This window comes from Osmia lignaria, chromosome 4 (assembly GCF_051020975.1).
Source record: "Osmia lignaria lignaria isolate PbOS001 chromosome 4, iyOsmLign1, whole genome shotgun sequence".
Classification (NCBI taxonomy): domain Eukaryota; kingdom Metazoa; phylum Arthropoda; class Insecta; order Hymenoptera; family Megachilidae; genus Osmia; species Osmia lignaria.
The window spans coordinates 11,961,654-11,975,656 of NC_135035.1; positions in this window are offsets into that span (position 1 = coordinate 11,961,654).

Consider the following 14,003-nt stretch of genomic DNA (forward strand, 5'->3'; position numbering starts at 1 on the left):
TGCAATTTATATGTAGTTTATTAATTCCATTAGATTTAGTCGCGGCATTTACTTCACCTTTTACAATATTATTAAAAATAGTTAAATGAGCTAAGAGTATTCTCACGGTTATGATGGTTTCTTCATTTCAAAGACCCCGGGGCCTCTAAATCTTCAATCTTCATTGGATACTGTAACTTGTTTGTTATCTTTAAATGCAACACAAATAATGTTAATGATAGTTTCGAGCGAATTGTTAGGCCTTAGATTTTTATTTCAACGCTTTCACTAATAAATTATGAAATTATATGAAAAAAAGAAACGTGGGAAAATAGTTTTCTATTTGAAACTGCATTGAAATTCATTACTTTAATTGTGTAAATACATTTCTACCAACTTCCTGCGATATCAGCTATACATATAGGTACGTACTCTCGCTTCCTAACAAGATCCAAAGTCCCATCTAGCCATTCTTTTCCTTCTCACCCCATTTACCTGTCGCCGTTCGCGTCGTGTGTATCCCCCATGAATAAAAGCATCCTCGTAAACGTCGGTAATTGAAATAGTATTTTCACGTTTTCATTTTCAATATCTCCGACTAAAAGCATTGCGCTGGTTCTGCTTGGACATTTAAGCTCGGCGCCCGGTAAAACATTGTTCAACATAGGTAAACCGGCCTAAGAGCGTATCCATGGTGGTCGTGGTGGAAGATGGTTTCCTCGTCCGTGAGCGGTTTCAAGCCGCTTAAATCTTCACAGTTTATGCGATCCTGCCGGTTCCCTCGATCGTTTTACGCGCGTCTCTACGTACCCGTACGACAATCTATCTACCTGTACCCAAGTAGGTACTACTCGGGACGTATCTTTTCGCCTCCCAAGAAACCAGCAGATAACGTAATTTTACGTGTGAATGCTTCGGGGCGTGTGGACAAGAGCAGGTACCTGGGCACCCAATAGCCACGTCCAGATAACGTGGCTCGATAATTTACACGGCTGATTCATTCGGAGGTCCCTATCCGTCGGTCAGGTATAGATGTGCCCTTATTAATTAAAACGCGTGCATCGTGGAACTTTTTCCAAGACCCTTCCTTCATTCGGAGACACCACCACCTCTTTTCTCGTCGCTATAACTTCGATAAGTTTGACGTTTATGGTAGTAAAAATTCGAAAATAACACTGGGTCCTATAATGCCAGTTTCCCTAGAGAAGCCATCATTCTCAGTACTGTACATCAAATTCCTCCTCGAAGATTCTCAAGGAACTCATGCACGCGCCTCTCACCATCCCGAATCTCCCACGCGATCAATTAATGCCTCACAATTATCCCTGCGTGGTACGCGTTATTTCTCCCCGTTCGCAGAATATTCGAGTCATAAAATGCCGGCGCAGTCGGGTGCCCTTACTTTATTTTCCCTCGAGCTACTCGCGAACGGCGCTTACGTCCCATAAAAAGTGAACGATCAACGAGGTGGAATAAGAAAGAGTAGGAGGGTGGATAAGAAGAAGAAGAAGAAGAAGATGTTGTCTGTTTAGGAAGAAAACGACGCGACGTATTCAACCGTAGCGGTGCCTTTTTCTTTGCAGTCTCACGCGTTTAAGGGGAGGATTAGCGGAATTAATAAACGTAAACCTTTTAACCTAACGCCGCCACGGCGTCGATAAATTCTTATTTATATTATAATCGAGCTACGAGGGCCACGAGAGGAGACCACGAGCCACCATTATGGATGTTTCGCCGCGTCGTCACTTCGTAAACCTGTTGAATAAATTCCAACGTGGCGCTTCGTCGTTCTAAGGTCGAGGTTACTTGTTAGAAGGCACCGCTGGACGCACTACCTCGTCTTCTTCTTCCTGTCAGGGTTAGAACGCACTTCTCACTTTGTAAATACGCAATGATCTGGGATAACAACGACTAAGGAAAGGAACATTAAACGCGTATGTCCTCGTAAAGTGCAACTAGATGACTCGATAGCTCTCTTGAACTTTATGGTTATTCAAGGTGATTACACGGGTAAGTGTAGGAACGAGAGATTTGAGGGGGATGTCTTAAGAGTTGATTAGAAATTTTTGGAATTTCAATATGTATCGGTGCATTAATTGAAAAGAAGTATAGGAAAATATGTAGGTTTTCAAGTTTATTTTAACGGACAGATAAGGGGTTAATAAGAAATCGAGCTCACCGTCTATCTCTCCGTCGCGTCGTGTTCACACTTTCCGCTTTTCACCGTAGGTGTCTACCTTAAAATTCCTTGGCGGATTTAATCGTGATGCGTTCCGGAATTCGAGAGAAGGACAATGTCGTATGAAAGAAATGAAGATAGAAGATGCATCAGGTTTCAGGTGGTTCTTAAGTCGATCCGTGAGTCGTTCTTGACACCAGTATTATTTTCGAGAAACGAAATTTATTTAGATCTCTTATTAACCTTTGAACAGCGAAGTCTGGATCAATCGAGACTCAATCCTACAAAACATATATGTACAAGAATCTACATATTAGATACTATGAATATTTATATTTATTTTTATCCTATTCACATTATGTTACACGCCGTATATTTCACGAAAAAAATAAAATTGCTCTGTTCTTAATATGTATATTTTTAACCAATCATCTTCAAGCTGATACATTGTAGAAAATATCGATGACTATTACATCCTTTCCGATCGAAAGTCATCGAAACACCAGGACGAAGAGAAACGATGGAGAACACCCTGAAGAAGAAGGGGTAAGGTACATACATAGGTATATTGTAGAGGCTGTAAGGCAGATCCTTTGAAGTGACCCGTACGAGCCGGCCGGATGACAGGGAAGAAATCGAAATATGCGATGACTGCGCAGATGAAATATCCGTGTCCCTTAATGGCGAGCTGTTGCCTCGTCTCGTGGGTGTACCAGAGGAGAAAGAACTCGTCGCCTCTCTTCGGGTACCTTGGTCCACCAGATACGAACCGAGACTTATAGGCGAAGCCATGTGCGTGTTCACCACCTTCTTTTGCTTGTTATAACAGGAAAAAAAAAAATATGAAAAATAAGAAGAAATAGATAAGGAAGAAAAATACTTTGATTTTGAAGAAGAGGACCTAAGAAGAAGAAAATTGGTAAATGACAACTTCAAAAGGAAGTAAAAAAAAATAAGGTGATAGAAGTTCAAAGAAATATGAAAAAAGAAAAGAAAGAATAAAATAAGAAGAAAATCTGTTACCATCACTCGTCCACCTCCCGCCGTAATATCATTCGATTTTTCTAAATCTAAATAAAAAAAAAAAAAAAAAAAAAAAATATCCCAAATACAATTCTCTATTCTCGAATCCGCCATCAATGTACAAATTCCTGGTCCATAAATTCCTGGTCCATCTCTAAGCAAGCTACGAGACCAACAGGCTTTCCTATTAACAACAATACCGACAACACGATAAAGAAGCATTCATAATGAAATCAGCTCGATGGACGGTGATTTCGGAGGACCAGGTCGAAGTTAGAGGGACGCGAACAGGAGGAAGATATAGGATAGAAAGAGAAGAAGAATGCTGAAGGAATCCTGTGGAGCGGAGTGGCGTGCATACGGGGGTGTGCCGCGTGCCAGACCCGAGGCCCTCTCCGTATAGGCTTCACAGGGGGCCCATGGATGGGGGCCCCGTTCACCGTAAGATAAGGCCTCCTGGTGCGAGCTGACGACGCGCGACCGACAACCATGTCACATTATTACCATATAGGTACCAGTCGCGTCGTCACAACACTGCACGACGAACGTACCACCGCCGTTATACGCTGCTAGAAAAGGGAAGAAAAAGGGAAACCAGAGGTCGTCCACTATTTTAGTTGCGAACCGGTTCGGTTCGATATCTTCCTTCTTCTGTTCATTCAGCACGTTTTAGAGGGACGATAGACGGTGTCCTCCTGTGGAAAACATGCTCCATAGATACTAACTCGTTGCTGCATTGAGAATGCTTGGTTCTTTGAATTGGTTAGGCCGTGAAGGGAAGCGTGGGAAGAAAAGAAAATACAGGTAATTTCTGGGTAATACGGTACCGTGTCTATGAGATTTTTCTTTAATTTGCCACTTTACATTGTTAATGTTAGTATTCTCTATTGGTTTTCTTCACTATTTAATTGCATAGAATTCATGATGTCAGCCATGTAATCTCCATGGTAGCCAATCCATGTTGAAATCCAAATGTATAATCAAATTATTAACCATAAAACTTATTTTCATTTAAACTTGACCCAGAATCCTCTCAACAAAACACCTTAACCCACACAGCAATCAAAACAATACAACCACCGTATGAATTCTCAACCTCCCTGGTCAACGATTCAAGGATCATTCATCAACTTCCACACTCAAGTTCACCTACCAAAATCATTGCTTTAAGACGATCGCCCTGAAAACTTTAACTTACCCAGCTACCGTAAAAAGCCACATAATGATTTATTAAGAACAAAGCTGTAGAACCAACGATTCCAGAAGACACTGTAAAATCGGTTAAATCATTTTCCAGTTGACTCGCAGGTCGAAGGACGAAGGTGTGGTACCGGCCATGCCTATCTCCTTTCCTTCTGTCCTCTCTATTCCTTCTGTTCTCGCCTCTACCGATTGTCAAGGTGTATACAAACACGACCAGGTACGGAACCGCAGGTAAGAGCCATGGTGGTCGGTGGCGAACATTCGTGAGATAAACTTTACTGCGTACAGGTAACACGCACAGGTAGGTATGAGCAACTCAGCCGAGCACTGTGACCGGCAGGACGGCTGTCCGTTATCGCGACGATGATTCGCAATGTCCATACATCGGGAAGGAACTCACTGAGACCAGGATAGTTGGTGATTTCTTAGAAATTGGTGGACCTCTTGGATGGGATGACCAGTCTTGATTTTCCAAAGATCCTTGTTAAGAAAATATTTAAGTTGAAAATGTGCAAAATGGTGATTTTTGATTATAAAATACTTGTAGCTTTATTAACCCTTTGGACGACAGGCCCAATTTTATACTTCAGTACCCTAAATAATAAAAAAGCATTAACATTGTGTTATTAAAATATTACCTCCTTTAGAATTTAACCATTATACCAATATTTACAATTGTAAAATACTTATCATTCTCTGACTGACAATGAGTAACATAATCAAGTAGAAAGCAAATCTTTCTTCACTTATTTAAAAAAAAATGTACGATGCTGTAAGGTTCAGACAACGGTTGTAAAATGAAAGCAAACACTTAGGAACGTTACATGTTACCCTATCTTATCGATGCGTTGAGTTCAATATGTGATTTCAACAGAGAATTATGGGAATTCCATTTGATCATGCTGTTCGACAGAAAGTGTATTACTTTTCAAATTACACCTTCAGGGATTTGATAAGATGAAATTGAAGGCTGAAGAAAGTTGCACTTTATTGGCCCTGTCATTTTATTGAAGATAAATTTTAAATTTTACAGTACAATTGCTGGCGTTTCATCTTGATTGCAGTATACAATGGACTGTGTATGTATTACCTATTTATTTATATTCATTTTTATGATTTTCACTAATGCAATTTTTTTATTAAATTTTAACCTGGCACTGCTTCTTATAAAAATGTAGAAAGGATGTTTATTAGTATCATCGAATAAAACGTTAATTATCGGATGAAACTAGACTTTGCCACGCAATACAAATTATTACATGTTATGGCGTATTGGCTAATACCGTAAACAAGATGTTCCCATCGTTAATATTTCTCCCGCGTGCAGATAACGAGATGAGTTTCACGGGAAATTTATCATCTCCGTGATATACTCTGCTTAACTAACGCTTTCCACGTTCTTCGCGGGCAACGGAATATTTCTTCGCACTTCACCGCCTCAGCCAGGCGTCGATAGCCTGTAATCCTCTAACAAACTCGTAGCTTGTTAAAGTGTAAAGAAGAGGCAGATCCAATGTAAAATTGATATTGCTATTGAGAAAATATTAATTTGTTATTTCATATTATTTTCATTTTTCAAGTTATACACTGTTCCTTGATCGCTTTTTCGAAAAATTAAGAAAAAAAGCACAATAATTGCTATAATAAATACTTACTCTAAACTAATTATTCGAGTATAATTAAGAAGCAAAAAAACTTTTTCTCGCGAAAAATACAATTATTCCTCCATGTACCATCCTCAACTTCCTGTATCCATCCTGTATGTCCAGTAATTCGATGCCTCATAAAATGTCCGGAACGGAAGGGTTCCCCTGAATTGAAGTCTCTTAAGCAGCGGCTAGCTAAGTGAATAACTTTCTCCAAATCCTCGCGGAACGCGCGAAGGGCCTGGGTCGTGGTTGGTCCAGGCTCGTAAATCGAGGGTCCGGGCTTAGTCAGCGAAAGGCGAGGGTGTAAAAGAGGAGAGAGACCGAAAGAAGAAAACACATTTCCAGGGACATGGACGCGTGCAGGTGGTGGTCAATGCGTGTCCATGGTACGTAGCCATGCATCGGAGCGGCGAAGACGAATCCATTAGCTGTGAGCGCGGATTGAGCAATAAACCAACTGGGAGGTAAGTCGACTCCAGCCCCGTATCCCCACGTAGCTGAAGATTGCCTCCTCTCGTTCCCGCACGGGTTTCGGTTCGCCTGTTATTCCTGTCGAGCCCGCATTCCCATACAAGATGTCGCGCCGATAAAAGTCCCCAAAGACTCGTGGTAGGGCCCACCCCGAGCAATTCATTTAAACATTCCCGGAGGTGGTCGCACGACAAATTACTCTCACGAAACCTTCGCACGACAGCCAAAAGCTCCGTCGCGTCGCGTCGCGTCGCGTCGGTCCTCGTGGCTCCTATCTCCATTCACAGATCTCCTACTTTCCGTCTCACTTCGTACCCCTCCGTCCACTTCTTCCTGGATCGCTTTTCCTTCTTTCTTCTTCGCACGAATAACCTGTTGTCTTGGTCACTTTTTTCCTTTTCTACCATTCGACGTTTTCCCTCTCCTCCTTCCCCTGGCCATAAAACGACATAAAACCTGGTGACACTTCTCACCCTTCTTAAGGAGCAAGTATACGGCACGAGCTGGCAGCAACACAGGGCTTTCGGGATCTTATCGAGTCCCGCGGCCACTATGACCTGGGGGAATTGTAGTTACCGAAGGAGAGATTCAATTGGAAAAGTTTGGCATTATGACCATATGCCGATGATGGGATAGGCAACAATTGGAGTTCATAGCTCCTTCAATCATTCATCCCCAATTTCATTTACAATGAACCTAACACTTCTTCCTTCCAAAACTGACCCGATGTCTCCAGGAACCTGTCCCAACAGTGTCAAACTGGAGCACCATATCCGGTAGATTCTTATCAGACAATTTGGCAGCAACCCTAGTGCCCTTCCACAAGGGGTAGGGTCCTGTTACCTCGAGGATGTTGAGTTGGCCGGGAAGACACTAGGTATGTCCTTTGGACTCCGTGGGACACAGACAGCTTCCGGAAGCGTGGAGATCCGCCAACGTAGATTGCACGGGCGTCGAGTGTCTTCCTCTCCGTTAGACGAAGGCATCCCTCGTAAATAAAGTGTCGAGATGCACGCCGAACGGACCGCAGGGTGGCTAATATATCTCACGACTCGGTTAATTGACCCGGCGAAGGCTCTTGGATACACAACCGTGTATCCGACCCCTTTTGACAGCCTCGATTCCTTCTTTGGGATTCTTTCCTATAGTCTACAGGTGGAAGGAATGCGAGCTTCGTTTGCGTTACGCGTGAAATCGGCTGATCGCCCAGCAAATACCACGAGAAAATTGGGTGAAAGGGATGAATGAAATTTCCTGGGAACGGGTTTCTAACAACCATGGCAAGATGAATGATTATAATGTACTACACTGTGGGGGAAAAGAATTGAGGATTTTATACCTATATTTACCGATCTATTGAAATAATAAATAAAGAAATGATTCTATTACTTTAAATCAAATTTCAACAATGCTCACTCTAATCTGAGAAACAAGAACTACAAATCACTATAAATTGACTCGTTGGCTATAAAGGAATGGTGCAACAATAAGATATTACACTTTGTTGTAATGAAAAAATGAAATGAAATTTAAAAAACACAAATGTATGGGTATGGGATTTTAAAGTTGTATGGCATTATACAGGGTTGAGATTTGTATTTGTTAAAAGCAGTTTATGAACCGAAAAAGAAAGCACACCTCTAAAAAAGACCCACTGGACAACTTTCTCCGTCCATTGACAAAGAAATCGGTAATTTCAGGTGGCGATACTTATTGGTCCCCTGTAGATACCAGAAAGGATAGCAGCATAAGCGGTGTTACACAGGCGAATCCAGGTGTACGTGGGTGCGCCAAGACGTTAATTACGGGGGGACGTTGCGGCCTGTCCCACCTCGAGACCACGAAGACGATACCTCAAAGCTGGCTCCGGCGCGATGCGAGTCGAGTTTGTCGCATCGTTGTCGCCAACCACCAGTGCGGAACTACGAGATACCCGTTATTATCTGCTGCACATAATATGTATCATATGCCATGTAAAAATGAAATTGCATAATATAAATAAAAATTCCATCGGAAATATAACAGTAGAGTAATTATAAGATAAAATGCCGCGTGGCGCCTGGTGAATCGAAAAATCCGCACTAACTACCGTAAGAGGGAAGATTCACACACTTACCCCAGGAACGCTGAAAGCCGGAGGTGAAGGGTCAGCAGCTTGCGTTGAAAAATCTGATTATGCAACGAGTGCTCGTTCTGCAGCGGAACGTCTTCGAGAGGCCGCGCCGGTCGAAGAGGATAGCGGAGGAAAATAGAGTGAGAGGTACCTAGGAGGTAGACGAAGGGGGCAAAAGGTGATGAAGCTAGAGGGGCAGCAGAGAGGGTGGAAGTGGAAAGGGGTCGCCCACGCACGCGTAGGATAATTGCACACGTGATTCTGGCTTGGTCCGCACTCGATTCTTCGGCCGTGTGTACGCGAGTTAACATCTGCATGCGAGAGAAGCTTCGCATAGGAGAAGGTGGAAGGTGGAAGGTGGAAGGAGTGGAGGTGCTCGAGGAGGAGGTCAGAGGTCAGCCGCACTCTCGACGAGGCAGACGCGACGCCCACCGAGCGACACCCACGCGAAAATCCTTCTCTCCTCTTTTGCCTACTTCCTCTTATCCCTCTCCGTGTCTTCTTCTTCTCCTCCTCGCTTGTCCTTATTCTCCTGCTGCTGCGCTTCATCTTCTTCCTCTTCGTGGCGTGCATTTTCTCTCGATTTGAGCTTCGCTCTTTCGTTGGCGGGCCGGCTTGTAGCTGTACATCTTTGAGACCCGTCAAAAAGCGCTGCTCTTGAATGTTGAATGGCGCGGTTCTCCTTTTTTGATCTTGAATGATGAGGACGGTGGGTGTTCAATCTTTTGAGCAGTTACGAATGTACGGAGCGTGTTTGAGATTTAGTTTAAACACCGGGTATGCGTAATTGGTGTAATTATAGCCTGGAATCGGCTATTTATGAGTTCCAGAAATTAATGTTTTTATGGGTTCTTGTGTCTGTATTTCATGTTTTATAATTTAGTATGTTACGCGTTTAGTATGTACAAGTTATTATTTAAGCATTTATTGTGATCTTGATTGTGAAACATTTATGAGTTAGTTTCACTTTTAAGAAATTATGAAAATAGTTAATTACCTATATGAATTTCAATTTTCTCATTTTAGCCTACTGTTATTAAGTTTCTTTCGACACTTTCGAGTCGGAGAGGACAACGATGTAGCGTAACCCGCGAGGCGGTCAGCTAGAAACGACAACAGTAAATCAACCAACCAACCAAAATTTATCGCTAATATTTTTCCAGGGGAGCATTTAACTGTCGTCCGGTCGTTAGCGACGACAAAAGATTCGAAATTTATCGAGTTCCCAGCTTAACCGACCGGTCGAAAGTCTTCCGGCAAAGTTTCCATTTACGAACGTCATCCGACGATCGTTGAGGCCACCGCTTTTGTACGCGTACGCTTCCCGAATTCGATTATCCGCTCGTTTGATCGTGTCGGCCAGCTGAGTTTACAGCGCAGGAAGAAAGGCGATTATTAACGATCCACTGCCAGCAGGATCAAGACGTCTTTCCTTGAAAGAAAGTGGCACGTGTTGTCTCTTTAAAACGCGATAAATCTACGCAGAACGTATCGTCCTCGCGATATGACTAATAAGCGATTGATAAATTTCTATTGTTTAACCAGTTTCGTTTCCAGTGGAAAGAAATTTCCGTGCATTTAATATGGACCATTGAAAAATTTCATAGCATGAGGCGCAGCGCAGGAGGAAAAGGGTTCTGGCAAGCATTACGACGGATTACACCGGTAAGCCACGGCTAACTGGCAACCTGACGTCATAATCTTAGGAAATATTCGGTCGACCGTTTGACCGACCCCCTTTGCGTATCCTCTTCTTTCATCTTCTTCACTTTCTTCGCTCCTTCCGTTCATATTTCCTATCTCTCTCATCCGCGAGTATTCTCGGCCAAAAGACGAAGCGCGATAAGGGGGAGGAGAGGCAGAAGGAATTTATTATACTCCTGAGAATTCGAGCGAGGGGTAAAGACCGGCTGGAGGAAGATCTGGACACGATCTACGGTAAATGCTCGAGCAGATCCCTCGAGTGATCACCAAGATTTTCGAATCGATCAATTAAGCGGCGTGTGGGAACCGTCCGGTCCGCTCTCGCCCGTCCGTCCGTCCGTCCGTCCGATCAGCACCAAAAGCTCAGATCTTGATCTCTCCGCAAACCTGTAATCCTCGTGGAAGGAGCGCACCAACGACGATCGGAGGCCTTCTTTTTATCCCTGTCCGTTCCTTTTTTTTCTCTCTTCTCTCGTCGGGATCGCCCAACGGAGACGGACCATGCACCGTCGAGGCGGATACGACGCGCGTATTATGTATACTCGATCGGGCCCGATATTCTCCGGTGTCACCCTCGTCAAACGGTGCTTTTTGCAACCGGTCAAGAAAGGAACTCGCTGACGTTTTGTCAGCTTGATCGAGATAACGGTAAGCGGAGTCAAGAAACGCAGTTCGAACGTTCGGAACGATGCTTGCTGGAAAAACCTACCTGATGGCCATTTGGAATTGTTCAATGGGTCGATGAGTGATAGATGGATGGGCCCCATTTTGTTGATTTGACTTTTACTAATGCTGCCGCTCCTCGATACAACTCTTCTTATATTACCATCAAAGCAATTTCACCTACAACGGGAATATAATTTAAAAAACGTTGAAACTATTCTAATTCCGAAGATGGATTGTAGGGAGGCGAAGGAAGGCGTATACGGAACGAGGCGACGCGACGCGACGCGACGCGACGCGCGACGTTTACCCTGCCGCGCCGAGGGAAGGCGACAGGGATAGAATCGAGGCTTAATCTCGCGACAACGTGGCGGAGAGGCTAAGCGCAAAAACCTGGATACGACGATCTTAAATTCTCGCGAGGGGCCTACTCGATTACCTGCCCACGCGATTTCTCGAAGCTAACCCGAGCGTCAGGACGAAACACGGGGTAGGAACATCGGAAGAATACGAGATAACACGGACGGGATACGAGCGGAAGAGAAACAGACTGGGACGTCCGAGAAGGTGGAAGGAAGAAAAACGCGTATCCGTGACAAGAGACTAGATCTACGCCGGTGGGACCACACGTGCGACGACCGGCAGACGAGAGCGGACACGAGAGTGTGCTTTCTGGATCTCGGCTGGATTTTCGGCGTTCTTGGATATCTCTTGTTTTGCAACATCGTGAAAGGATTATGCACCAGGTACACAGATATCGGCCAGAGGTTGTTGGAGACCAATGCGTTTTTTTATCGTCTTTCTTTTCTGATGTAGTATGTCGATGAATATGGTGATGAATATGGGGTGCAAAAAGAAATATATCGTAGATATAATAGATGAAGCAAGGGTGCAATTTTTAAACTTTCCCCTTTCTCGTTGTTACTACGAGTCATAATTTCACTAGTCTCTCTCCTCAAGCGATGTCACAAATCCTATTATCCCCATTAATTTATTTTTCTCATTTTAGGAACCATAACGATGGCAAAGGATGGTGGTCTCTTTTATGGTGTTTTATTGTTGTGCACTCGATCCGATCGCTCGGTCCGAAAATTTGACGAACTGGTTGCCCGGTCTCTCCTTTTCTCGCTTCGCTAACAGCGAATGCGTCTCGCGGTGGATAAATCCGGATAGATTGGCTGGGACGTGGTGCTCCTATTACGAGGACGAATCGTCGGTAGATGATCGTGAGAGAGCTCGTCTCGGCTGAGAATCGATGCGGTGGCTTCGCGTTGTATATAGCTCGGTGATCGATCTGTTTTTAATGTGACACGGCTGACGCGATGAATATTAATGGAATCGCGAAACGAAACGTGAGACACGGAAGATGTATGAGAGAGCCAATGCATGGGATCATTTAGGAGAGGTATGCCGTGTTAACAAGTGTACCTGTTCAGGGAAGTGTACCGATAATTTAAGACTTTCCTGCATCACGTTATTTTATTTTATACAGAATAAGTGATCAATGTTTTTATATAGTCTGATTATGGCGGAGAAATTCACTCAACAGGTGTACATTCACTTTAGGGTAATATTAAGCGAATTATATTTAGATTGACGATCTCTCCATGGTTCGCCATCCGAGGGTTGAAAAATAAATATAAATAATTTTCCTGGTATTCAGCTCAACTATTTCAACAATATAAATCGTCATCCAAATAAGCCATCATCCTTCCACCCTTTTGTCATCAACTTCGTGAAGAGCTGTCACATTTCAACGAGAAAGGTGAACGATTACAAGTATAATAAAAACGAGCGGATGATGCGTAAGAATCCCCCATGAAGATGAGGCAGATTTTTCGAGGTGGTCCTTGGGAAGATTGGGAAATGCAGGGTCCAACACGTCCGCCTTTCTTCGTTCGCTTTCGCCGCGCCGCATTACCTTTTCTCCACGGCTCTCGATCGCACGTGGAGAGGAAGAGAAGACGGCCCGTTACGTGCGTCGCGTCGCGTCGCGTCGCGTCGTGCGCCTAAAGAGGATAAAAAGAAGGAATAAAAAACGAAACGACGGGTACAGGGAGGACCCAGTACATCGTTGGAGGATATTTGCGCCGAAAGCGGCATGAGCAGCAGATTGACGGGCGACCACCCGGGCCAGAATGGGTCTTGCGTGGTTCTGGAACGGCGACAAGCTTCTTTCTCCTCTCGTTCCTTTCCTCGCCCTCGCGATTTCGTCCCTGTCGCGCCTCATTGTCCGCCGAGAAATAGCCCGGACCCATTGGCCAACTTAACGACGTTCCTGAGCAAACGACTCCTTTATGCGTCTACTCCCGCGTCCTACACGCGAGCACCACGCAGTTATCCAGCCTTTTCCTCGCGAGGACAAGGAAAAGTTGCCACCATCGAGGCTCGACACGCGTTCTACGCTTTTGGTAGCTGAACTAGATCGTCGCGGAGACTGGTGAACGGCCACTGACTCGAATCGTAAAGCTGGAAATTTACCATCGTGATAAAAGTCGAGAATTTATCATCGTCGCGGTGGTTAAATTTTTTTATTGCGATTCTTAGTTGCCGTTAAGAGCCATAAAGCTGTTTTATACGCGGCCTTTTATCCGACCATCCGCGGACGAGGTAGCCCGCGTGGGAGGGGTGCTATCCTGAATTGTGCTTTCAACCCCTACGCGGCCAATTTAAATTCCTTGCCAGACCTTTTAATTGCTATATAGGTAGTCGTTTAATTACTGCATACATGAAGCCACGTATAGCCGTGGTCTTTGGCGCGGATTCCAGGTTTCCAGGATTCTTGGCTTTCGAGGAAATCAAAAGGGAAAACATGCTTTTTTAATTAAGAAGGTAAATTGGTAAATTGGTAAATTGGTAAATGGTAAAGAAATGGTTAGAAATGGACATTTCTTAATGTAAATGAAAACTGTACTTCTGAAATATAATGAATCATTAAAGTTATACGATATCTATCGGTATCAGTTTCAACCAAGGTGAGAAAATACTTGAGGTGTTCAATTAGAAATCCCAACTAGTG